This window comes from Schistocerca serialis, chromosome 2 (assembly GCF_023864345.2).
Source record: "Schistocerca serialis cubense isolate TAMUIC-IGC-003099 chromosome 2, iqSchSeri2.2, whole genome shotgun sequence".
NCBI lineage: Eukaryota > Metazoa > Arthropoda > Insecta > Orthoptera > Acrididae > Schistocerca > Schistocerca serialis.
The window spans coordinates 594,528,049-594,553,960 of record NC_064639.1 but is presented as its reverse complement, the minus strand read 5'-3'; positions in this window follow the sequence as shown (position 1 = coordinate 594,553,960).

Sequence of the window (25,912 nt, the reverse complement as noted above, 5' to 3'; positions counted from 1 at the left end):
TTCTTCCTACACGACATAATTTCATCTTCTCGCAAATAACCGCCATTAGAAATGCGGTTTTGAACGGGAAATCCGCTGCGTTATCTTTAATCGCATACAAAATAAAGAAGACGTTACTCCTACCTAATTTTTGCGGTTAAGTTGAAATTTCTTGTCATTTGTATCAGGCGCGATCAAAAAGTTTCCAACTGAGGGCGTTGCTGCAGCGTGTATGCAACGTAGCGCGACTCCGATGCTGGTAAGCACGACATATAAGCAATGGTTTAGTATGGCATTTGTGATTTTCGGACGTGTCCGCGGTAAATTCGGAAACGTGAACTATGGTGACATTATTAGCAAGTGCATCCAAACAGGACCAGGGTGCTGTTATTTCTTTGTTGGCTCCTGAAGGACGAACACCGGACATCAATCGGAGAATGAAGAATGTGTATGGGGTAGTGTGTATGTCGAAAACCAAAGTTGTGGAGTGATGTCCCGAGATCCGCGCTGGCCGCGATTAGACACAAAACGCCGGTCGTTCTGGGAGACCAGTCTCATCCATTACCGGCAACGACAAGCGGTCGGTTGATGACGCAATTAAGGCGGGCCGACGCGTACCCATTCGTGCGGTAGCAAAGGATCTCGACATCAGCTTCGGTAGCGTGCAACACATTACCCCGCAGCAGTTACGCTACCATAAGGTCTGTAGCTGGCGGATGCCTCGGGCACTGAATGCCGGAAAAAAGAAAACCAGATGGCTGTTTTCCTGAAGCATCTACAGCGTGTTACTGTTGAAGACAACACGTTCCTTGAGCACATTGTTGCAGGTGACATAAGCTGGTGCCATCACTGCGAACCCGTGTCGAAAGCGCCGACGATGCAGTGGTCTCATCCTTCGCCCCATCGTCCCAAGAAGTTCAAGAGCCAGCCATCTACTGGAAATGTGATGGTCACCCTGTTCTTTGATTACCAGGCCCCTTGCTTGTTGATTTCAAGGAATCTGATGTCTCCAACACTGGGGAACGGTACTGCGCGACGCTGGAGAAATTACTACGTGCAATTAAGGTAAAACGTCTGGGATAACTGCGAGAATGGGTGCTGCTGCTTTCTTATAACACACATCCCTCATATAGCAAATGTCGCAACGTAGAAGTTACGGTGACTCAAGTGCGAGAGCCTCTAGCACACAGCCTATAGTCCTAAGCTCTCCCCATGCGATTATCACGCCTTCGGTCCCTTAAAAAGGAAGGGTCGGACGAGGGTGTGCAGCAGGTACTTGCAGACTTCTTCACGCATCAGTATACGATGTTTTACCAAATGACAATTTCAGGCTGGTGCGTCAGTGGAATGATCTCCGAAATGCGGTTTTGCCTGATTGGTATACCAATTCTGGAATGTGCGGCCTTGTAACGGAAACTTTTTCTTTGGCCCTTACATATTACAGCGCCTAGTACGTTTCAGTCTAATAGGACGACCGTTGCAAGCTCCTATTACGGTGTTGCACTTTTAATAGTCAGCTGCTACATAAAAATGATTTGGACATCTTCTTGTAGAAATAACAAACATCCAATCAGTTGCAAAATGGAAGATTTGTTTAAACCTCTTTACCATGATTTCAACGTTTTTAAAAACGTCTTCTTCAGAAGGAAATATTGACAAATTAACACTGATTTTATCCTGTTACGAATACGAAAAATTATTTAAACTTCCTGCATTACACGTTGTGGCAGAGGTACGTTAAAATAAAGCCGATAGGCATCAGTCAGATATAAAATTTCACCTCCATAATCATTAAAACATGCACAACATGCTTGTTGTCCGTTAAAATTAAAATTACCATATTTAGCTGTGTGAATATTAAAAATTAATAAAATGGCAAAAATAATAGGTTACCACCTAAAAAAGGTCTTTGCGGTAAAAATAACTGAGGTGAAATTTTATATTTGACTGACGCCTTTCGGCTATATTTTAATGTACCTGTGCCACAACATATAACTCTGTAAGTCTGAATAATTTTTTTGTATTTGGGATTGATCGATGAGAGGATGCGGAACAAAAAAGGTCTAATGGACTTAGTCCGGAAATGCATCGTTTCCATGCTAGAGACCGTTTATTCAGTCATAAATGGTTCAAATGGCTCTGAGCACTATGGGACTTAACATCTGAGGCCATCAGTCCCCTAGAACTTAAAACTACTTAAACCTAATTAATCTAAGGACATCACACACATCCATGCCCGAGGCAAGATTCGAACCTGCGATCGTAGCAGTCGCGCGGTTTCCGACTGAAGCGCCTAGAACCGCTCGGCCACCGTGGCCAGCTATTCAGTCATACATTGTTACAGAAACTGTGGTCTAACAAGCGCTGTACCACGCAGCCACAGTTACAGTATGCATGGTTTCCTCCTAGAGGGTGGTACTGTTCCTCATTCGTCATGCCCTAGCTCAAAAAAAAAAAAAAAAAAAATGGTTCAAATGGCTCTGAGCACTATGGGACTCAACTGCTGAGGCCATTAGTCCCCTAGAACTTAGAACTAGTTAAACCTAACTAACCTAAGGACATCACACATATTCATGCCCGAGGCAGGATTCGAACCTGCGACCGTAGCGGTCTCGCGGTTCCAGACTGCAGCGCCAGAACCGCGCGGCCACTTCGGCCGGCTGCCCTAGCTCCATCTTCCGTAATTGGTAATGTTCTATCCGATTCGCTTCTCTGTCTGACTCACCTTGTAGTAGATGTGATACAGTGTTGTACACAGTGGTTCCGTATTCGAATCGAGAGCTTGCCAACAATGGTGTTTACTTACAGAAAGGCAAATGGTAAAGGGCGGCGGACAGCAAGGTTGTACTGTATTCGGGGACCCGCCGACAACAACCATAGCATTTAATGTTTGCAAGTGTTTTACCGTTTGCCTGCGACACGGTCGTTTCAGGAAGTAGGAAATCATGGAGGACGTACCTGAAATGTTCGGACACCAGACTTGGAGGAAAGCGTTTTTAACGCTGTGGAACGCGACCGCCGCGTCAGTACCAGGCAGCTGGCTCGCCGGTATAAGGTAGGCCAATCGACCAACATTCTCCACGACAATTGTTACTACCCTTATCACTTACAGCATGTGAAGGGCTTACTAGCGACAGATTTCCACATCGGAAGCAGTTTTGTCATTGGTTACTTCACCAGGCAACAACGATGCCAAGATTTGTGTCATCCATCCTATTCACAGACTCGGTCAACTTTACGCGGAGTGGTATCTTCAACTCTCATAGTAGTCTTCTGTGGGATAGTACGCAGAACCCGAATGGTAGGGTTACAGCGAATCATTAGCATCGGTGCCGCCGGAATGTGTCGGCGGGGAAAATTGGCGGCCGTATTTTGGGACCAGTCTTTCTTTCATGTTCCTAACAGGCCCGAACTTTCGGCGTTTCATGCGGGTGGCTTTGCCTCCACTGCTGGAAGAAGTGCCATTGATAATTCGAAGGGTTATATAGCTGATACATGATGGTGCTCCAGACCACTTCGTCGTTAACATCTGGACGCACCTCAATCGTGTCTTCCCTGGTCAAAGAATCGGATGAGGGGGTCTGCTCGTTCACAGGATCTCAGCCTGTGCGATTTCTGATTACAGGGCCATCTTGTCGTGTATGCAGAGCCCATTCCAGATGTGGAGACATAGGTGCAGCGTATTCATGCTGCCTTTGTCACTGTTCGGATGCAGCCTGGCCGATATGAACGAGTGAGACAGAGCACGCTAAGGCGCGTTCATGCAAGCGTCGAGACACATGGAAACCATTTTCAACACATAATGTAACTGTGGCTGCATGGTACAGCGCGTATTAGAGCGCAGTCTCTGTAACAATGTATGACTGAATAAACGGTCTCTAGCATGGAAACCATGCATTTCCGTACATAAGTTCATCAGACCTTTTTTGTTCTGCATCCTCTCATCGATCAATCCCTAGAGATTGTAGAAGATAGGAAAAATCATCCAGTGCAAACTGACACGTATTTCTCTGTTAACTTGTTTCGGTTGTCAGTTTTTCCTTTTGGAGAAGACGTTTTTATAAACGTTGAAACGATGGTAAAGGGCTTAAATAAATCTTACAATTTCCAGCTGATTGGCTGTTTATTATTTCTACAAAAACATTTCCTCCTACGGTTGCTGCTCCAACCATTTACAATATTTTAAAATTTTAGGACATATTAAGGCTAGTGGCTGTGCCAAGATGAAAAGATAGGAACCGAAGGAGGACGGCATTAAACAAGGCGAAAGAGTAACGACGTAAGAAAAGAAACAAGATAAGCATATTCCCCGTAGCCGCAATTAGTTCTGTGCACACCGGATAGGCTCGTCTGCGCAGGCGCGCCGCTCAGTGTAGTCGTCACCCGTCCGGTCCCGACGTCTGGTGACGGCGACGCCCTCTTGCTTTCGAGACGGCGCCTCAGCAGACGCCGGATCGCCGAGCCGCTAATTGGCAGCTATTGTCCGTAATGAGCGGAGGAGTGGGCATCGCGACGGAAGCAGTAATGCGATAATAGGGCCGGGTAACCACCCCGGCCAACGTCCGTCACGGGTGGGCAGTCAGCCTTAGGACCTTCCGATCGGAATTTATCTTAACAACAGTCGCTTAGTTTGGCCCTGCTGTGTTCGTAGACGATGTTACTTGAGAGCGTTAATCTTCATATTACGTGCATGATATACGTAGAATCTGCTGTGGATTAAATTTTAATCCTATTTCTATACGAATTGTTTGCTCATTTCTTCAGAGATCTTCCTTCCTCCCTTCCTTCACCTCTTCGTCTTACCAATCTGTAAGCTAAAGTTGATTTGAAATCGTGTATTGTCCACCCCCTGCAGTTGTCCTGTTTCTAGCTTCTAACTCACTGTTTCGTTTACAGTATTATGTGAATTCCTCTCGAGCAATTAAGTTCTTTAGATCAAATGTGTGTGAATTTCTAAGGGGCCAAACTGCTGAGGTCACCGGTCCCTTGACTTAAACTAACTTATGCTAAGTACAACACACACACACACACACACACACACACACACACACACACACATACATGCCCAAGGAAGGACTCGAACCTCCGGCGGGAGGGGTCCGCGCAATCCGTGACATGGCGCCTCAAACCGCTCGGCCACTCCGCGCGCCTCTTCAGATTAGTGAAACGCTATACAAGAGAAGACAAGAAATGAAGAACTAAGGAAAGAATTGGGAGTACAACCATGAACTGAAGCGTTGTGAGCCGTGGCTGGCTCATTGAACTTGGACACCAAAGTTGAGTTTTGATTTAATCTACCAGCAAGTCAAGACTGTTCACATTGTGTCGTTTGGAGTTCGTTGTCGGCTGTTGGGATATTCCCGCGAGCAACAACGTGGGTTTCAAGTTGGAAAATTCCAGCCACCCTCCGGTGGAGTTTCATTGTATTTGGATTGAAGTGCACCAGCGGAATCTTCTGCCCTGTGGCCGTTAACGCTCCGGCTACCTGCCCTGGCCGTTGACGTAAACTTCAGGCAGTATAGTCCCTCATTGTGTTGCTGCTGCCCAGCACGGTGTGCAGTTTGACAGCTTCATGTATGATTGGTTGTGGGTGCCAATATCTTCTACGTTGTTCCGTTGAACTCCCTGTTGTGCCCTGGTCAGGTGAAGTGGGAAGTTATCTTGTCGGAGGGTCCGTTGACTGTCGGTCGGTTGGGTTGTCGTCGGATCTTGAATGGTTGGCCCGACTGCCTGTCTCACCTAAGCGAGCGTTAGTGTTTGAATTCCAGGCCGACCCTCGGAACTTCTGAGCGCCCTTGGATGTACTGCCTTTTTTTTATTTGTTCTTGTTCTTTGTACTTGTATGGCTTCTAGCCGATTTTTTTAAATTAAGGTTGTTTTGCCCTTAAAGAGTAAGATTCTTTAGGCCTTCAGCCTTATTTAAAGAACTGTTTTACGTAAGACCTTTGGCATTTTAAAGGTTTTAATGTTGTTGAATTTTAAGTGTTGGGCCTTCGGCCGATTTTTGAGTTTGAGCTGTTTTGCTCTTAAGGCCTTCAGCTTAGTTCAAAGAACTGTTTCACGTAAGGCCTTTGGCATTTTAAAAATTTTAATGTTGTTGAATTTTAAGTGTTGAGCATTCAGCCGATTTTGAATTTGAGTTGTTTTGCTCTTAGGGCCTTCAGCCTAAATTAAAGAACTGTTTCACGTAAAGCCTTTGCCATTTAAAATACTAATGTTATTGAGTTTTAAGTGTTAGGCCTTCAGTCGATTTGAATTTAACTTGTTTGCTCTTGAAAGGTCAGATTCTTTGGGCCTTCAGCCTAACTAGAGAACTGTTTTAAGATAAGGGTTTGCCTTTTAAATTTCTGTTTTGGTTGAGTTTTGTCTGATTAAGAACTGTTTTACGTAAGGCCTTTGCTTTTTTTTTTTTTAATGTAATGTTTTTAGCCTTAAGTGTTGGGCTTTCAGCCGAATTTTGAATCAAATTGTTTGCTCTGAAAATCTCAGATTCTTTGGGTCTTCAGCCGAAGTAAAGAACTGTTGTAAGATAAGGCTTGCCCTTAAAATTTCTGATTATGTTTGCGTTTTAAGTTATTGGCCTTCAGCCGTTTTTAAATTAACGTGGCTTTCAGCCGTTAATTAAGTCCCGAAGATTAAAGCTGTGTGTTTAAAAAAATTTTTTTGGGCTCTTGTAATGTTTGATCAATCAAATAATAAAGTTGTATGTTCGGGTGTAACTGACAGCCCCTCATTTTGGTCCCTTTCCACAATTTAAACTACCTTTCCTCTCCTGCGGGTTTAGCAGGGCGTCTCACGATGGAATAGAATCATGTTGGTGGAAGAAGTGTGAAAAGGTCGAGAAAGAGACGGTGAGCCCGGAAACGGCCATAAGGATTAATCATGGATTGGCAGAAGAAGAGAAGAAGAAGAAGGAGACTCTTGAATGATCTCTTGCTCTGCTCAGATATTTCACTTCTGAACTTCGCTTTTTACCAGCATTCTGTCCGTGGAGGAATGGTCAGTATTTACGGATATGACATGAACGGTCATTTGAAGAAAGAGATCTAGCAAACATGGGCTCTAAAATCCAGTAAAACCATTGTCGACCCGTGTGAGTAAAAACCCTAAGAGGTTTCGGTCTCACGTAAAACTAGCAAGCGGTTCGAAATCCGCTGTTCATTCATTCACTGACCTTGTTAGTACCGAAATGGAAAGTAACAAAGAGAATGCCGAAATACTGAATAAGGTCTTCCGAAATTGTTTCACCATGGAAGGTTGTAACAGGGTTCCTCCTTTCAATCATCGTACGAACGTCGAAATGGCAGATATTGAGATAACCGATCGCGGAACGGAAAAGCAATTACTATCACTTAGTAGTGGAAAGGCATCAGGACCTGATGAGATACCTATAAGATCCTCCAAAGATTATGCCATAGAAATGCTGTTCTTCTAGCATCAGTTTATCGTACATCGCTGCAGCAACAAAGGGTATCTAGCGACTGAAAGGCCTATATCGGGGAAGTCACTCTGTTGTAGAATTATGAAACACGTTTTGTGGTCACGTATTACGACGTTTTTGGAGAACGAAAATCTACTCTATTAAAATCAACATGGATGTCGCAAACAGAGATCTTGCGAAAATCAGCTCTCTCTGTTCCTCCATAAACAATGGCGCCCAAGCTCGTACTATATTCCTCGATTCGAGGAAAGCGTTTGACACCGTCCCGCATTGCCGTTTAGTAAAAGAAAATTTTCTTTCACTAAACAGCAATGTCATATATATATATATATATATATATATATATATATATATATATATATATATATATATATATAGTGTCCCAGCTATCTTGTCCACCCAAAATATCTCTGGAACAATAACAGCTATTGGAAAATGACTTTCACCGGTATCAATGTAGGGCTGGGCCCATGAATGTACATATTTGGAAACATTCTAAAACGAAAGCGTATGTGTTTTTTAACACAAACTTATGTTTTTTTAAATGGACCTCCTATATTTTTTCTTCAGAAATCCATAGCATGACAAAGCACATACACAATGGCGTTGATTGCATCGCAATATTCCCATTACATCCCGAGATATTAAGACGCGAAGTTGACGCTTGAAACACCCGACATGCGCTGCTAGCGCACGTCCTGAGGCTCAGGCGTGAACCCCATGCTGCCCGTAATCGCAATGTGATTGACATGTGTACTCACACCTCCATACTTATCAAGAGGTCCGAAAAGAATAATACGGTCTGCTGCCATCAACTCTCATAAGCACATAATGGTTTACCTCTTGCACGTTTTACGTATCTACGTACACAATATGAACCAGTACCGATCGTTGTACACCCGTCAGGTTGTCTTATTTATCCTGCACACCCAAAATAAGGTTTATCTAATGCGTTATATGACCCATTGTGCCTGTCGCGCAGGGCCTGGCTCTACCTAGTCAAGTGTCCAACGTAGTTCCCACTACTGCCACAGTTACCACTTCGCCTTGTTTATGATTTGCGACCCATGCAAACTCCTGTACTCCACCACCCTCCGAGCATCCCATTTGTTATTGCTTTGGCGTGCAGTACACCGCTTGCCAGTGTAGTCGTGCATCAAAGTAATCTAGTGACGGCACGGAGGTAGTACACATTGTGAATAAACGTCGTGTTGTGGAACTTATACTGTACAGTATAATGTATACACATGAAGATATGGTAGAAATGCTGCTGATCTATGGAGAATGTACGTTGACGGGAAATACGTTATGAGATTGCTTGTTTGTTGATAGTACTGTTAGCGAACATTATGATTATTAAGTTAATATGTCTGTTTTCTACCCTACTCTACATACCTGTACTGTACCCTGTTGTAGGTGGACGAAATGCTGTTCAGGCAGAACGACTGTACAGAAGACGATTCCCTGACAAGCCATCGCCTTCGCGCCGGATGTTTGGTCGTCTCACATCTCGTCTACGTGAAGCGGGAAGCTTAAATCCAAGACCTCTACATCGTCCTAGAACACGCACAGATGAACGTGCTGAAGTTGCTGTGCTCGCTACCATATCTGTGAATCCTCAAATCAGCACACGTCAAATTGAACGTGGAGTTGGTGTGTCGAAATCAAGTGCACAGCGTATTCTTAAACGTCATAAATTTCATCCTTACCATGTTCATTTACACCAGGATCTTCATGGAAATGACTTCCGCAATAGGGTATCATTTTGTCGGTGGGCTCAGCAAAAACTTCTGACTAATCGAAATTTTTTTGCAGATGTTCTCTTTACCGACGAGGCATCATTCTCCAACAAAGGAAAAAGGAATTGCCAATATGAGGAATATGCATTATTGGTCCGCAGACAATCCAAAATGGCTCCGTCAGGTAGAGCATCAACGTCCGTGGAAAGTTAATGTTTGGTGTGGGATTATTGGAGATACCATTATCGGACCTTTCTTTATAAATGGCATCCAAAATGGCAGACAATACTCCAGATTTATACGACACAATCTTCCTGTTCTCTTGGACACCGTACCTCTGAACCGGAGACTGGTCATGTGGTATCATCACGACGGATGCCCTGCACATAACGCCTTACGAGCACGACGACTTCTGAACCGTAAGTTCCCTGGTAGCTGGATTGGACGAGGTGGCCCAGTTAGGTGGCTGCCCGATCTTCGGACCTTACACCGCTGGATTATTTTTTTGGGGAGTAGTGAAGGATGCTGTTTACCAACATGAACCAACAACACCAGAGGACACGAAGCAACGCATTATTGATGCTTGTACAGCCATCAAAGAGGAAACAGTAGCACGAAGTAGGGCATCCTTCATCCGCAGAGTGACCCTATGTATGCAAGCCAATGGGCATCACTTTGAGCATGAGATGTGAACGCTATGTTTAGTATGTAGTGCTGGTATCACAGTGCAAGTTCCTACAAAGGGCGATTTTGCCCAGTGATGTTAAGAAACATTTGTTTGCAACAATTTGTCATTTAACGCATTAGATAAACATAACATTGATAATTATGTGATAATAAAACTAATTAGTTAAACATGTTTACATTCATTTCTATGTCCCATCTGAACTTCCCAAATCAAAACATTTTTACCTAAACAACGGTAAAACGTTTAGTCCACTTGCTCGTTTCACTAAAACCGTCAACATGAATTTTACTATTACGAGTGAATGATTAACTGTCACTTGCGCTAGATCTACAGTAAAGTACAGTTTTAACGTTGAACGGCATTACCTTTTTAGTAACGGATTAACGATAAGCGAAGTTAACTAACGTTGCGGTACACAGATATGTTATAGAACCGCATCACCCCTAGCCTATGGGATAAATACCTGCTGGAATGTACGACGTTAATGCAGGATGGTAGCAGACCGTATTATTCGTTTCGGACCTCTTGATAAGTATGGAAGTGTGATTACGCATGTCAATCACATCGCGATTACGGGCAGCATGGGGTTCACGCCTGAGCCTCAGGACGTGCGCTAGCAGCGCATGTCGGGTGTTTCAAGTGTCAACTTCGCGTCTTAATATCTCGGGATGTAATGTGAATATTGCGATGCAATCAACGCTATTGTGTATGTGCATTGTCATGCTATGGATTTCTGAAGAAAAAATATAGGAGGTCCATTTAAAAAAACATAAGTTTGTGTTAAAAAACGCATACGCTTTCGTTTTAGATTGTTTCCAAATATGTACATTCATGGTCCCCAGCCCTACATTGATACCGGTGAAAGTCGTTTTCCAATAGCTGTTATTGTTCCAGAGATATTTTGGGTAGACAAGATAGCTGGGACACCCTATATATGACTTCACTGAGTATCGCACTAGATTTGCGACTGGATGTAAGACTACCTCACAGACAGAACTCAACATGTCACTCGTAAAGGATCAAAATCGACAGATCTAATAATCTACTAGAAAGCGTCGGAAGATTTTTCAAAGTGTTTGCCGAGGATCCGGCTATCTATAAGAAAGCACCAACGCCAGAAGACAGTATTGATTTGGAGAATGACCTGTCGAGGATTGATGAATAATGCAAGCTATGACAGTTGATCCTGAAGGTAAATAAATGTAACTCAATGCACATACATAGGAATATAAGTCCATTGCTGTATAACTACACAATTGATGACAAATTGCTGGAAACAATATTTTCCTAAGACGAAAAGCAGATGCCAGACTGAGATTCTCAAGAAGAATATTAAGAAAATGTACCTCATCCACGAAGGCGGTCGCTTACAAGGTGCTTGCTTATTCGCCGACTCTTGAATAATGTTCAACAATCAGGGATCATTGCCAGATAGAACAGATAGAAGAGGCAGAGAAGATCCAACGGGGAGCGGAACGTTTCGTCGCGGGGTCATTCAGCAGGTGCGAGAGTGTTACCGAGATACTCAACAAACTCCCTTGACAGACGCTAAAGAGAGGCATTGTGCATCATGGAGAGGTTTGCTATTGAAGCTTCGAGGGAGCACTTTCCGGGAAGAGTCGGACAACGTTTTACTTCCTCCTACACACATCACGTGAAATGACTGGAACGAGAAAATTCGAGAAATTACAGCTAATACAGAGGCCTACTGACAATCATTCTTCCCACGCACCATTAGAGGTAACAAAGTACCCTTCGCCGTACACCGTTAGATGGTCTGTGGAATATGATGTAGACTTTGATGTAAAAATACATACCTAAAGAGCTATGAGCACTACCACATTTGTAACAAAGCTGTAGCGAAAATGCTGATGAGCTGTTAAGGTATGTACTTTAGAGCCGATATTTACCAGATATTTTCTGTTTTTAGTCCACACTGCCAACCCACAAAATATGTGAATGCAAAGAGCTTGTAGCAGGAGAGGGTTGTTTCACAGTATCGAAAATGAAGAACTGCTCTTAGTTCTAAAAGATACGCACTGTGAGTCCCTTTTTCCCAGACTTTCTTGCCTCGAATGACCTGTCATATTACAGAATGTTGACCATTACCCCTGGATACCGTGTATAGTTCTTTTTATAGATGCCCAGCATTTAAAAAAATGAAGATATTTTCTCCCTCATTTATGTACATTACATGTCTTTTATTTATCCAATTTTTCCGAAAGTGTGATCAATAAAATTCATGGTATGGTAACCAAAGACCTTCATATTAAGACTGGTGTGACAGTTGAGAGCCGGCCGGAGTGGCCGAGCGGTTCTAGGAGCTACAGTCTGGAACCGCGCGACTGCTACGGTCGCCGGTTCGAATCCTGCCTCGGGCATGGATGTGTGTGATGTCCTTAGGTTAGTTAGGTTTAAGTAGTTCTAAGTTCTAGGGGACTGATGACCTTAGAAGTTAAGTCCCGTAGTGCTCAGAGCCATTTGAACCATTTGATAGTTTAGATGTGAAACGTCCCCTTTTTAACAAATATACATGACTGTGCTTAAACTGACACACAATATTTTGTTAGCGCAACGCAATCTGACTTTCAAAATTCCCTACAAAAGAATGGCCCTGACTAACATTAAACTATACCTTTCACAAATCACTTACCTCACAAAAATCTTCGCTGCTCAAGCTACTGCAATACAGCGAGCGCCACTACTGCCAGCTAAATAAAAGATTCAAACTATGGAAGGCACTAACTACTGATAGGGATAGTTAGCAAATGAAAGATATTAATAGAGAACAAACAATGTATTTACCTTGATATCATCATATATAAATATAGCAGTTCATGACAAATTTCAAAACTCCGCCATCTCTCTCCCCACATCCACCACTGCTGGCGGCTCACCTCCAACTGCACAACGCTACGCGCTGTTCACAGCCAGCTGCCTAACACTACAATGGCGAGTATTACAACAATGCAAAGCAGACAAAGACTGCCCACAGCACAGCCAGTGATTTTCATACAGAGATGGCGTTACCAATAAAAAAAACCTAAACAGCCTACTTACAGATGTTATGTTTGTTATCTGGATAGATAAATACGTCCTAAAAATTTTTTTCATATGAGGACTTTGAGAATGCTTACGTCATCTCTGCATCGAAATCTCTTGATGAGGGACATTTGTAAACTGTGCCTGGGAAAAAGCATCTTTATGTAACTGATGACGAAACTTCGATTCACCTTTAATATTGCAAGACAAAATTTATTCAAACACCTGGTATGTGAAGATGAATGAGCATCGTAAAGAGTGTCGAGTATTTAATGACGTTGCAAATGTTGTCGGCTATTTGTTATGGGTCACTGAATATCATCATAATTAATATTATGAAAAGACTGAAAAAGTGATTCGCTTTTATTTCTCAATATTATTAAACTTCAGCATAGTACTTTCAACAGGGACGACCCAGACAGGTGCGCGTAGAAGTTCTCTAGGACTAGGACTAGGATCACACACCGACTGTTAGTATTGGAAAAAGTACCTGATATTGTCTCGGAAATAGTTCCCCAGTCACCCTTATTTGGCATGATGTAGTTCTTTCTTATATACTAACTTTAAGAATAGGCTGCAGGATATAAACTTTCGTCGTATTAAGGGTTTATTCATGTGAAACTGAAGATTCTAGCATCGAAGAGAAAATTCTCAGGTATCATGCCTGAGGCGAGTGACAAAATTGCACGATATTTCGACGTCAAACCGAGACGCTACCGAAGTGCTACCGTGTTATCCGCTCCATACAAAAGACGTTGTTTTTAATGTTGCGTATCACAAAAAAAATGGCTCTGACCACTATGGGGCTTAACATCAGTCCCCTAGAACTTAGAACTACTTAAACCTAAGTAACCTAAGGACATCACACACATCCATGCCCGAGGCAGGATTCGAACCGGCGACCGTAGCGGTCGCGTGGTTCCAGACTGAAGCGCCTAGAACCGCTCGGCCACAACGGCCGGCTCGTATTACAGTTTTGATCGAAATTAAACACTCGTGCACAAATATTTGTTCAAATGGTTCAAATGGCTCTGAGCACTATGGGACTTAACTTCTGAGGTCATCAGTCCCCTAGAACTTAGAACTACTTAAACCTAACTAACCTAAGGACACCACACACATCCATGCCCGAGGCAGGATTCGAACCGGCGACCGTAGCGGTCGCGCGGTTCCAGACTGTAGCGCCTTTAACCGCTTGGCCACCCCGGGCCGGCAAATATTTGTTAAGATATAGTCTACTGTGCTATGATTGCCATCTGTCTGTTGCCACAGAGGAAGTACTCAGTGGGATTACCTTTCATCCTCACACATCCTTAAGCATTCCTTCCCTAAGAATCAACAACACTCGCGAACAAATGTGGGTGGCCTCGAGAGTTGGTCACATACGTGAGAGACAAACTACTGTGACGTGTGCACACTGTCAATGGCGCGCAACACACCAATATATTTATATATCCCCATAGCCATAAATATATGAGAGATTAAAGTAAGGCGAACGGGGAGGCCGTGATATTGGACGGCGTCGGTCAGTCTATCGCTCATTAAACGTCTGTATTAAGTACTACCGTAGGGGACGTAGAAAATGGAGTGGTGCCCCTTCGTGGATAACCCCACAGCCGTTATCTTTCAGCGAGGGTAACCTTACTCTATAGCTTGGATAATTTGTCACGCAGTATTTTACATCTCGTCCGTTATGTTTATTTGTTGTTTCTATTTGATTTGACAGTTTATTGTTGTTTTCATGGATTTTAACCACACTCGTTCCTATGTATTTTACGTGAAACATTGCTGATCCATCAGTGAAGCGCCCTAAAATCCTTATCATGAAAATCATCATCCAGTCTGAGCGGGATCTCTGTCTTTACTGTCCTGGATGTCTACGAGATTCTAATACACAGGGTATAAACAATAGCCATTAACAATATAACAGTCGCGCGGGGTAGACGTGCGGTCCAGGGCACCTTGCCACGGTTTGCGCGGTTACCCCCGTCGGAGGTTCGAGTCCTTCCTCGGGCATGAATGTGTGTGTTGTCCTTAACGTAAGCTAGTTTAATTTAGATTAAGTAGTATGTAAGCGTAGGTACCGATGACCTTAGCAGTTTGGTCCCATAGGAACTTACCACAAATTTCCAAAAACAATATAACACATGATGTAGGGAATGTCGAGACCAACAATATTATATGGGACACTTGTGATCTATGAGGTCGAGAAACAGCCTTAAATTGGGCTGAAAAGCCACCAAAGCTACACACGTAGCGTAATGTCGACTATTGGCAAGAAATGACGGGATGGGCACCGCATTTGTCGATTTATTCATCCGGTGATGATGAGGTGAGTGTGAGGCTCTTCCGGTTGTGACGCACTTGTGGTGACTGCAGCCGGACTGTGACGCCACAGCCAGCCGAAATCCCGCCCTTATAAGGCCGGCGGAAGTGTGGGGGAGAATATTAAGCCGCAGGCAGCTGAGTGTGCCGGCCGCGGTCAGCCGCACGCCCCAGCACCGCCACGTTGACCAGAACGGGTGACGGCGACCTCCGCTGGCGCTACGCTGTATGCTTGTACTTCATTCTGTCTCAGCTGTCCGCCTCTGGCCTCAGTGCGCCGGCGGCAACGTCATTCGAACGTAAGACCGTAATTCAACTGTAAGATGGCTATAATTTCGCACCTTACAAGCACTCATCCACATACTTTGCCGTGAACTACAACCACAATTACGTGTCATTTGATAGCTTGTACATCGTATGTATGAATATTTAAAGGAGACTGGTATTGTCACGTACGACTCGTAAATAATTGTTAACGCTTATTGTATATATGAATGGAAAAACTGGTAGAAGCCGACCTTGGGGAAGATCAGTTTGGATTCCGTAGAAATGTTGGAACACGTGAGGCAATACCGACCTTACGACTTAGCTTAGAAGAAAGATTAAGGAAAGGCAAACCTACGTTTCTAGCATTTGTAAACTTACAGAAAGCTTTTGGCAATGTTGACTGGAATACTCTCTTTCAAATTCTAATGGTGGTAGGGGTAAAATACAGGGAGCGAAAGGCTATTTACAATTTGTACAGAAACCAGATGGCAGTTATAATAGTCGAGGGGCATGAAAGGGAAGCAGTGGTTGGAAAGGGAGTGAGACAGGATTGTAGCCTATCCCCCATGTTATTCAATGTGTATATTGAGCAAGCAGTAAAGGAAACAAAAGAAAAATTCGGAGCAGGTATTAAAATACATGGAGAAGAAATAAAAACTTTGAGGTTCGCCGATGACATTGTAATTCTGTCAGAGACAGCAAAGGACTTGGAAGAGCTGTTGAACGGAATGGACAGTGTCTTGAAAGGATATAAGATGAACATCAACAAGGGCAAAACGAGGATCATGGAATGTAGTCGAATTAAGACGGGTGATGCTGAGGGAATTAGATTAGGAAATGAGACACTTACAGTAGTAAAGGTGTTTTGCTATTTGGGGAGCAAAATAACTGATGATGGTCGAAGTAGAGAGGATATAAAATGTAGACTGGCAATGGCAAGGAAAGCATTTCTGAAGAAGAGGAATTTGTTAACATCGAGTATAGATTTAAGTGTCAGGAAGTGGTTTCTGAAAGTATTTGTATGGAGTGTAGCCATGTATGGAAGTGAAACATGGACGATAAATAATTTGGACAAGAAGAGAATAGAAGCTTTCGAAATGTGGTCCTACAGAAGAATGCTGAAGATTAGATGGGTAGATCACGTAACTAATGAGGAGGTATTGAACACAATAGGGGAGAAGAGGAGTTTGTGGCACAACTTGAAAAGAAGAAAGGACCGGCTGGTAGGGCATGTTCTGAGGCATCGAGGGATCACAAATTTAGCATTGGTGGACAGCGTGGAGGGTAAAAATCGTAGAGGGAGACCAAGAGACGAATACACTAAACAGATTCAGAAGGATGTAGGTTGCAGTAAGTACTGGGAGATGAAGAAGCTTGCACAGGATAGAATAGCATGGAGAGCTGCATCAAACCAGTCTCAGGACTGAAGACAACAACAACAACAACAACATTGTATAAAAGGTGACGGAGTGTCTTTATTAACACAACGGTGAAATGAATGATTACCTATACTAGTAGAGGTAGGAACGCCAGTGGAGATGAAACGGCAGGCAGAACTCAACCTCTGGGTGGAAGGCCCGCACAGGTGTTGGTCCTGCTTAAAAACAGGAAGTAGTTAAACGGACGTTGTGGCACCTGAGTTCTGGAGCACAATAGGGTGACGGCCAGCCGCTATTGTTGTAGGACCGGAATGATAACCAGAAAATTGTAGATATCGAAATAGGTTACAGAGGGATAGAAAAACAAATAAAATCGCTCAAAAGAGGAAACGCCGGTGGACCTGATGGGATACCAGTTCGATTTTACGCGAAGTAACTTGCCCCCCTTCTTGCAGCGGTGTACCGTAGGTCTCTAGAAGAGCGTAGCGTTCCAAAGGATTGGAAAAGGGCACAGGTCATCCCCGTTTTCAAGAAGGGACGTCGAACAGATGTGCAGAACTATAGACCTATATCTGTAACGTCGATCAGTTGAAGAATTTTGGAGATGTTCGAGTATAATGACTTTTTTGGAGACTAGAAATCTACTCTGTATGAATCAACATGGGTTCCGAAAAAGACGATCGTGTGAAACCCAGCTCGCGCTATTCGTCCACGAGACTCAGAGAGCCATAGACACGGGTTCCCAGGTAGATGCCGTGCATCTTGACTTCCGCAAGGCGTTTGATACAGTTTTCCACGGTCGTTTAATGAACAAAGTAAGAGCATATGGGCTATCAGACCAGTTGTGTGATTGGATTGAAGAGTTCCTAGATAAGAGAACGAAGCATGTCATTCTCAATGGAGAGAAGTCTTCGAAGTAAGAGTGATTTCAGGTGTGCCACAGGGGAGTGTCGTAGGACCGTTGCTATTCACAATATACATAAATGACCTTGTGGATAACATCGGATGTTCACTGAGGCTTTTGCCGATGATGCTGTAGTATATCGAGAGGTTGTAAGAATGGAAAATTGTACTGAAATGCCGGAGGATCTGCAACGAATTGAAGCATGGTGCAGGGAATGGCAATTGAATGTCAAAGTAAACAAGTGTAATGTGCTGCGAATACATAGAAGATCCTTCATCATTTAGCTACAATACAGCAGGTCAGCAACTGGAAGCAGTTAATTCCATAAATTATGTGGGAGTAGGCATTAAGAGTGATTTAAAATGAAATGACCATACAACGTTGATCGTCGTTAAAGCACATGCCAGACTGAGATTCATTGGAAGAATCCTAAGGAAATGCAATCCGAAAACAAAGGAAATAGGTTACAGTACACATGTTCGCTCACTGCTTGAAATCTGCTCACCGGTGTGGGATCCGTACCAGACAGGATTGATAGAAGAGATAGAGAAGATCCAACGGAGAGCAGCGCGCTTCGTTGATCATTTAGTAATCACGAAAGCGTTACGGAGATGATAGATAAACTCTAGTGGAAGATTCTGCAAGAGAGAACCTCGGTACGAGCTTTTGTTGCAGTTTCGAGAACATACCTTCACCGAGGAGTCAAGCAGTATATTGCTCCCTACTACGTATATCTCGCGACGAGACAATGAGGATAACATCAGAGAAATTGGAGCCCACACAGAGGCATACCGACAATCTTTCTTTCCACGAACAATACGAGACTGGAATAGAAGGGTGAACCGATAGAGGTACTCAAAGTACCCTCGGTCACACACCACCAGGGAGCTTGCGTAGTTTGGATGTAGATGTAGATGTAGAACTCTGCAAATCTTGGACGCAGGTGAGAGGAACGAAGAAACGGCAACGCGGAAACGACGCAGGCTGGGTTATTTCTAAGGATTTTTGGTCAGAAGCGTACCATTGTACAAGTTTTTCCTTGCAAACTTGCAGCACTGGACGACAAAAGACTAAAATATGATTGGTCGGCGTTCGGAAGAATCTGTAGAGAGGTAGAATATTCAGTGGTTTCGGGAATATGATTCGTTTTCGGAATTACGAGGGTGGGGAGCCGAGCCTTGCTGGGAAGCCAGCGGTGGAGAGACGAGGTCTTCCGTTGTGAGCGCCCGTGTGTGACGGCCGCTCGGTAATAGCTTTGTTGGTACAGACAGACTTGCTTTCTTTGCTCTCAGGAGAGTTTACAGTTAGAACAGTTAGGCACTGTACTGTTGCGAACCTATACGATTCTGGACTTTACCTCCGGGTTCGAAGTCGTCGTTGAGTATGCAGTGTTCAGTACTTGAGAGCACTTCCTCTGCCTGTACTTACGTTGAGACGTTATCTGAACTCCGTCCTTGTGACTGGGAGTTCGCGTTTCTCGTATGTAGAACACAGAGAGGAGAGGACAGTATTAGAGTGTATTACTCAGAGGACCGCCTTCTGCCGCCCTAGTGTTTGAAAGAGTTTATTTGTGGCTGGAGTTCTTCCACCGTGGCAGACGAGTGCCAGAACCATCACTTCGACGCACTGGACGCAGTACATACAGTGATATCGCAAATTGCTTCGGCTTATTAGGGCTATAAAGCTAAACAGCTGTGATCGCGTTAGTTTATTTCCACCGAGATTGCACGCCACAGTAGATCATCTCTGAAAGTAATGTCTTCTAGAATTTGGTACGTATATGTCAGTCGTATCGCGTAAGTGGTATTAGATAGCGCATTCGTAAAATAGAACATTAATAGATCCTAAGATCTGCTTCACGGGGTAGTCAGACAGGGCCAAATAATCATTTTAGCGTTTATTATTTTCCATTGTGCACATTCATTTTTACACCCGTCTGGAGTAGCATCATGGACAACCTCCCCGGCACTGTTTCACACCTGCATGCATGCGTTCTACTTCCGCTGTGGCACAGTGGTTGGGCAGGCTGTTCTATGTAACGTTGCCATCCTAAACAAACTAAGAGTACAAAACGTTATACACGCTTTCAAAAGAGCACTCGGTTGGTTGTGGAGCGCTGCATATGGTATAGACATGGTAGCAGGCGGTCGTGCGACCCTCCAACGCTGAAGTAAACCATGCCAGTGAAGTGCTGTATATGCGCCAGTCAGTTTAATGGACACAACTCAGAAAGACAGGTCAATCTGGAGACATGCAGAATGGCATAAAGGAGATGTCTGTCAGGTTGTGCCCATTATCACACCGTGAATGAAGTTGCCCGATTCGTTGATGTATCAACACGGGATTGTCCACTTTATCTACAGGGTGTTTCAAAAATGACCGGTATATTTGAAACGGCAATAAAAACTAAACGAGCAGCGATAGAAATACACCGTTTGTTGCAATATGCTTGGGACAACAGTACATTTTCAGGCAGACAAACTTTCGAAATTACAGTAGTTACAATTTTCAACAACAGATGGCGCTGCGGTCTGGGAAACTCTATAGTACAATATTTTCCACATATCCACCATGTGTAGCAATAATATGGCGTAGTCTCTGAATGAAATTACCCGAAACCTTTGACAACGTGTCTGGCGGAATGGCTTCACATGCAGATGAGATGTACTGCTTCAGCTGTTCAATTGTTTCTGGATTCTGGCGGTACACCTGGTCTTTCAAGTGTCCCCACAGAAAGAAGTCACAGGGGTTCATGTCTGGCGAATAGGGAGGCCAATCCACGCCGCCTCCTGTATGTTTCGGATAGCCCAAAGCAATCACACGATCATCGAAATATTCATTCAGGAAATTAAAGACGTCGGCCATGCGATGTGGCCGGGCACCATCTTGCATAAACCACGAGGTGTTCGCAGTGTCGTCTAAGGCAGTTTGTACCGCCACAAATTCACGAAGAATGTCCAGATAGCGTGATGCAGTAATCGTTTCGGATCTGAAAAATGGGCCAATGATTCCTTTGGAAGAAATGGCGGCCCAGACCAGTACTTTTTGAGGATGCATGGGCGATGGAACTGCAACATGGGGCTTTTCGGTTCCCCATATGTGCCAGTTCTGTTTATTGACGAAGCCGTCCAGGTAAAAATAAGCTTCGTCAGTAAACCAAACGCTGCCCACATGCATATCGCCGTCATCAATCCTGTGCACTATATCGTTAGCGAATGTCTCTCGTGCAGCAATGGTAGCGGCGCTGAGGGGTTGCCGCGTTTGAATTTTGTATGGATAGAGGTGTAAACTCTGGCGCATGAGACGATACGTGGACGTTGGCGTCATTTGGACCGCAGCTGCAACACGGCGAACGGAAACCCAAGGCCGCTGTTGGATCACCTGCTGCACTAGCTGCGCGTTGCCCTCTGTGGTTGCCGTACGCGGTCGCCCTACCTTTCCAGCACGTTCATCCGTCACGTTCCCAGTCCGTTGAAATTTTTCAAACAGATCCTTTATTGTATCGCTTTTCGGTCCTTTGGTTACATTAAACCTCCGTTGAAAACTTCGTCTTGTTGCTACAACACTGTGTTCTAGGCGGTGGAATTCCAACACCAGAAAAATCCTCTGTTCTAAGGAATAAACCATGTTGTCTACAGCACACTTGCACGTTGTGAACAGCACACGCTTACAGCAGAAAGACGACGTACAGAATGGCGCACCCACAGACTGCGTTGTCTTCTATATCTTTCACATCACTTGCAGCGCCATCTGTTGTTGAAAATTGTAACTACTGTAATTTCGAAAGTTTGTCCGCCTGAAAATGTACTGTTGTCCCAAGCATATTGCAACAAACGGTGTATTTCTATCGCTGCTCGTTTAGTTTTTATTGCCGTTTCAAATATACCGGTCATTTTTGAAACACCCTGTATATGACGAATGGAGAATACTCGTAGCCATGTAGTAGGGATAAGTGTTTGTAAAGATAGCATAGCCGACGCGGAAGGGAGATGACTAGCACGTCTTGTCAATGACAAATGGTTTCACACCCGACAGGAATCGCTGATCTCAGTGAATGCAAGTCTATCACTGCATGCAGTGGACATTTGGAGCCGTCTGTCTCGCAAAAGGCCATTGTTCACAGCGGCAGATAAAATGGTACGTCTGCAACACGCCAAACAATACAGAAATTGGACTGCAGTTGCCTAGGCGTGTGTAGTGTGGTCCGAGGAGTAGCGATGTCTCCTCTTTTCGACTGATCCAAGGTGTCGAGTGCACCGTTGGGCTACTGAGGCGTTTAACACGCAGTGTGTGCCCGTGGTATAGCTAAGGACGGAGAGGGTTCGGTGATGTTTTGTTTTCGCACTATGACCTGAGTCCACTTATTCAGGTTACCGTGAACCACGATGTTTATTTCAACATTCTCGGTGATCAAATGTTCCTTTTCTCCTACGTCTTCTACATGAGTGTGCTGTACATACTTCCGTCTTCCAACATAAAAGTCGTATTCACAGTGTTGTGTGCATATCTTTCTGGTTTCACGAAGACGCGGCATCCTACAGAACCTTGCCTGGCATTCTGAATCACCCGATATTAATCCAATGGAGAATGTTTGGAACTATTCGGAACAGCGGGTTAAACTTAGCATTCAGTATCTGCGTAATTTAACAGCTGACCACCAACGAACTGCTTCACCTGGATGTAGAATTCCTGAAGAAACTTGTGGACTCTTCCTCGTCGAACTGAAGCCACAAGAGGCGGAATTAGACGGTATCCTGCGCTTGTCACCGATGTTTTAGGACTATTACGCGTTAGCTTACAGCGCTACACATTTCTTGATGCAAAAGTCGACAAAATAATGCAGCACTAATGTATATTTACGTTCTCCTTGCCAAACGGTAATGCCACAATATTCTGCTGCGTTTTATATCAATAAATATGTAGTGCTGCAAGCCAAAGAGAAATTAGACCAAAGACATCAGCACCAAACGTAGGAATACTTCGAAAACGTGCATGTAGATGGCACTTCGAGATGTAAGTTAAAATAAAAAGTTTTGTAACGAAATATTCCAGGTATGCTGCAAACAGTTTAATTAGCAGTCCTTCTTCCTTACGAGACGCTCAATTCGGCTATAGCGACATTCTCAAGTAAACCTGTAGGTATTACAGTTGGATAGTCTATTTACGTTCATAAAAATTCTGCTTGGTGGTCAGTTTACATGTCTAGGTGGAATAGGCGCCCATATTCCACCAGTGAGTAAACTGTCGTCTGTCTATTTATTGTTAGACTGTTATAAGTCACGTAACTTCTACGTGCATAGAATTTTTTCGTCAAATACTTTTGACAGCTAGATTGACAGTTTATTCTCGTTGATGTTTTATGTTTACAATGTAATCTTTGCTACTCAGTGCTGTTAGTTGAGTTTCATTGATATAATGACATAGGCACACGAAAAGTCATCCAAAATCACTAATCAATCTTAGACATAAAAAGTATATAGAAAATTTTATTGACATTTTGGAAACCGAGAACCAATAAAAACGCACAGTTGCGAGGTGCCGGGGCTAGCAGTGTATTTAACACTAAATTCTAGAATCTACACATGTAAATGATGCACTAAGCCCCCCCTATTCTAACTCCGACTTTTGCTGTTCCACAAGGATTAAAAAATATACGCGAACTGACTGTAATCAACCCGGCAAGTGGAGTAGAAAAGAGTTTGACACCTGCAATAATTTAATTTGATAAATAAGTTAAATAAAGGAAGGTTTCATTAACGTAGTGAGAAATGATGGGTTGCTCTACAGATTAACAGAATGAAAGTTCTGTCCAAAATAACAATATGATTTATTAAGACTAAACACAAAATAATAAACAAAAACACATGAAACATGTATAATACATCAAATTGGCTCAAATTGGATACACAAACAAACGCTGTGAAGGTGAAGTTGTCCCTAAACTAGATTGTGAGGTTTATGACGAAGTGGTATGTGGAGCCAATTCCTTGCCACTCAAATCTTAAGAAAGACACACAGCTAACCCAACATTAATTGCTGCTACTCAAGACAGAACAAAGTTAGAAAAAGACGAACAGGCGCACTCTGCTGAGCTCTGATTATCACCTAGGAAAATCCCTATCTGCCGGTGCTGCGGACATACATTACCAAACTGTCTTCTTAACTGCCAGAACACAATCTGGCGTACCGGAGTCGATGGCTGGTTGCTTCGACGTCCTCGACCGAAAGGCGAGAGCCGACTACCTAGAGCACCCGTACAGTCCGAACACACAACATTCCCGCCCCCACGACAGTGGCCGTGGTTAAACGTTCCAATCAGCAACTCGAAAACCGGCGGAAAATTCCACTCCATTGCCGGAGCACTACCATTACACCAATGGAGATTCTTGGCGCCAATTTCTGCGCTGATTTTGCTACGTCACGGAGCTATGCCCTGAGCCAGCCAATCACAGTTACTACTTTGCAGAAAGCGCTGGAATTTTCCCGCCACAACTGCCTGGGTACACAAGTCATTCCCACGCCTCGCTGGTAGCCCGCCAGAAAGTGTTTTCGCTAAGATTCTGCGAAGTAACGGAACCTCTAGCCCAGCCGCTACTTCAGACCCCTCCGGGCGTATCTTTTGACAATGTCGGCGTCTGCAAAGCATTCACTCGACTCCCTCACACCCGTCGGCTTAACCCTCTCGAGAACAGCAGAGCCCGCCTGTGACTGCACCACCCGGGTGACGAGAGACGCTGCGTGGGAAGTCCGCGTGTGAAGGAATAGCGACTTTTCACTGCATGCAATTAGAGACGAAAATCGTAAGATAGAAATATGAGAGGGGGCTCATGCCACCTCTCACAGTAAACGAGAAAAGGTAACGACAGATGCAATTCATAACAAAATGATAGTTTAATGAAACCACAGACATACATCACTAGAATGGCAAAGACGTAACTTTTACCGAAGCTTGACGTTTGGTGAGGAGGTAAGATGGCGGCGTCGGGAAGTTGGTGTGTGGCACTGACACGATTTTATGAGACGAAATGGCTTTACGAGGTGGCTTAAAGAATTTCTGGAGTTGAGCAAATGTTTGCGTACTGGTTGAGTTTAACAGATACAATGCAGACTCGTGTTACGAGGGGAGAATTAATTTACATATGTGCACGTTTCAAGCCTACTGTAGTTTTCGCTAGAACACTCAAGTGAATAAAGACACTTGTTATCAACGACATATAGCACATCCCACTTATAGGAGCACTTTCATAATGAGCACGCTATACGAAGAAAAGCAGAAGTTGATCAAAACTGGTTGAAAGAACACTGACCTGCGTCTTTTAATACTAGAATACGAAACCTCCGAAATAGACATAAATTACTTCAATACTGCCCACCCCAGTAGCTGAGTGATCAGCGCTACGGAATGTCATGCCAAAGGGCCCGGGCTCGATTCCCGGCTGGGTCGGAGATTTTCTGCTCTTAGGGGTTGGCTGTTGTGTTGCCCTCATCATCATAATCTCCTCCCCATCGGCACGCAAGTCACAGAAGTGGCGTCAACTCAAAAGATTTGCACCAAGCGAACGGTCTTCCCGACGGGAGGCCCTAGCTACACGACGACTTAAATAGTGCCGATATTTCAGATAAGACATACTGTAACGTAATTTTTTAGGCTTACATACAGTAAAAAAGCAAAAATACGTAAGATGTTTATAGTTATGATTGCACTGAGACAAGTTCCTTTCCTTGTTATCTTCCGTCTGTTGTACGAAAAATTAGAGGCAAACACGACGCACGTATAGACCGTTATGTCAAAACTCTAAGGGTAACGTAGTTGTAACAGTATATTCCCATTTACTGCGAGTGTTTTCTCAGTAAATAAACAGCTGTTTACAAGCCTTTGCTCTCGCCGTCGTATTGCTATTCTAAACTGCTGGCTTCAGTGACATCAATACCGTATTGCCCGGTATTGCCAGTCTAGTAATGTATGTCTGTGAATGAAACCCAACTAACGTCGCTGACTACCAAAGATTACACTCTAAACATAAAGCACCAACGAGAATTAACTGTCAAAGTAGCTATTAAAAGTATTTCACGAAAAAATTCTCCACAACTAGAAGTTACGTCTGTAACCTCCCCACCGTAATTTAAAAGAAAAAGAAAAGACAATAC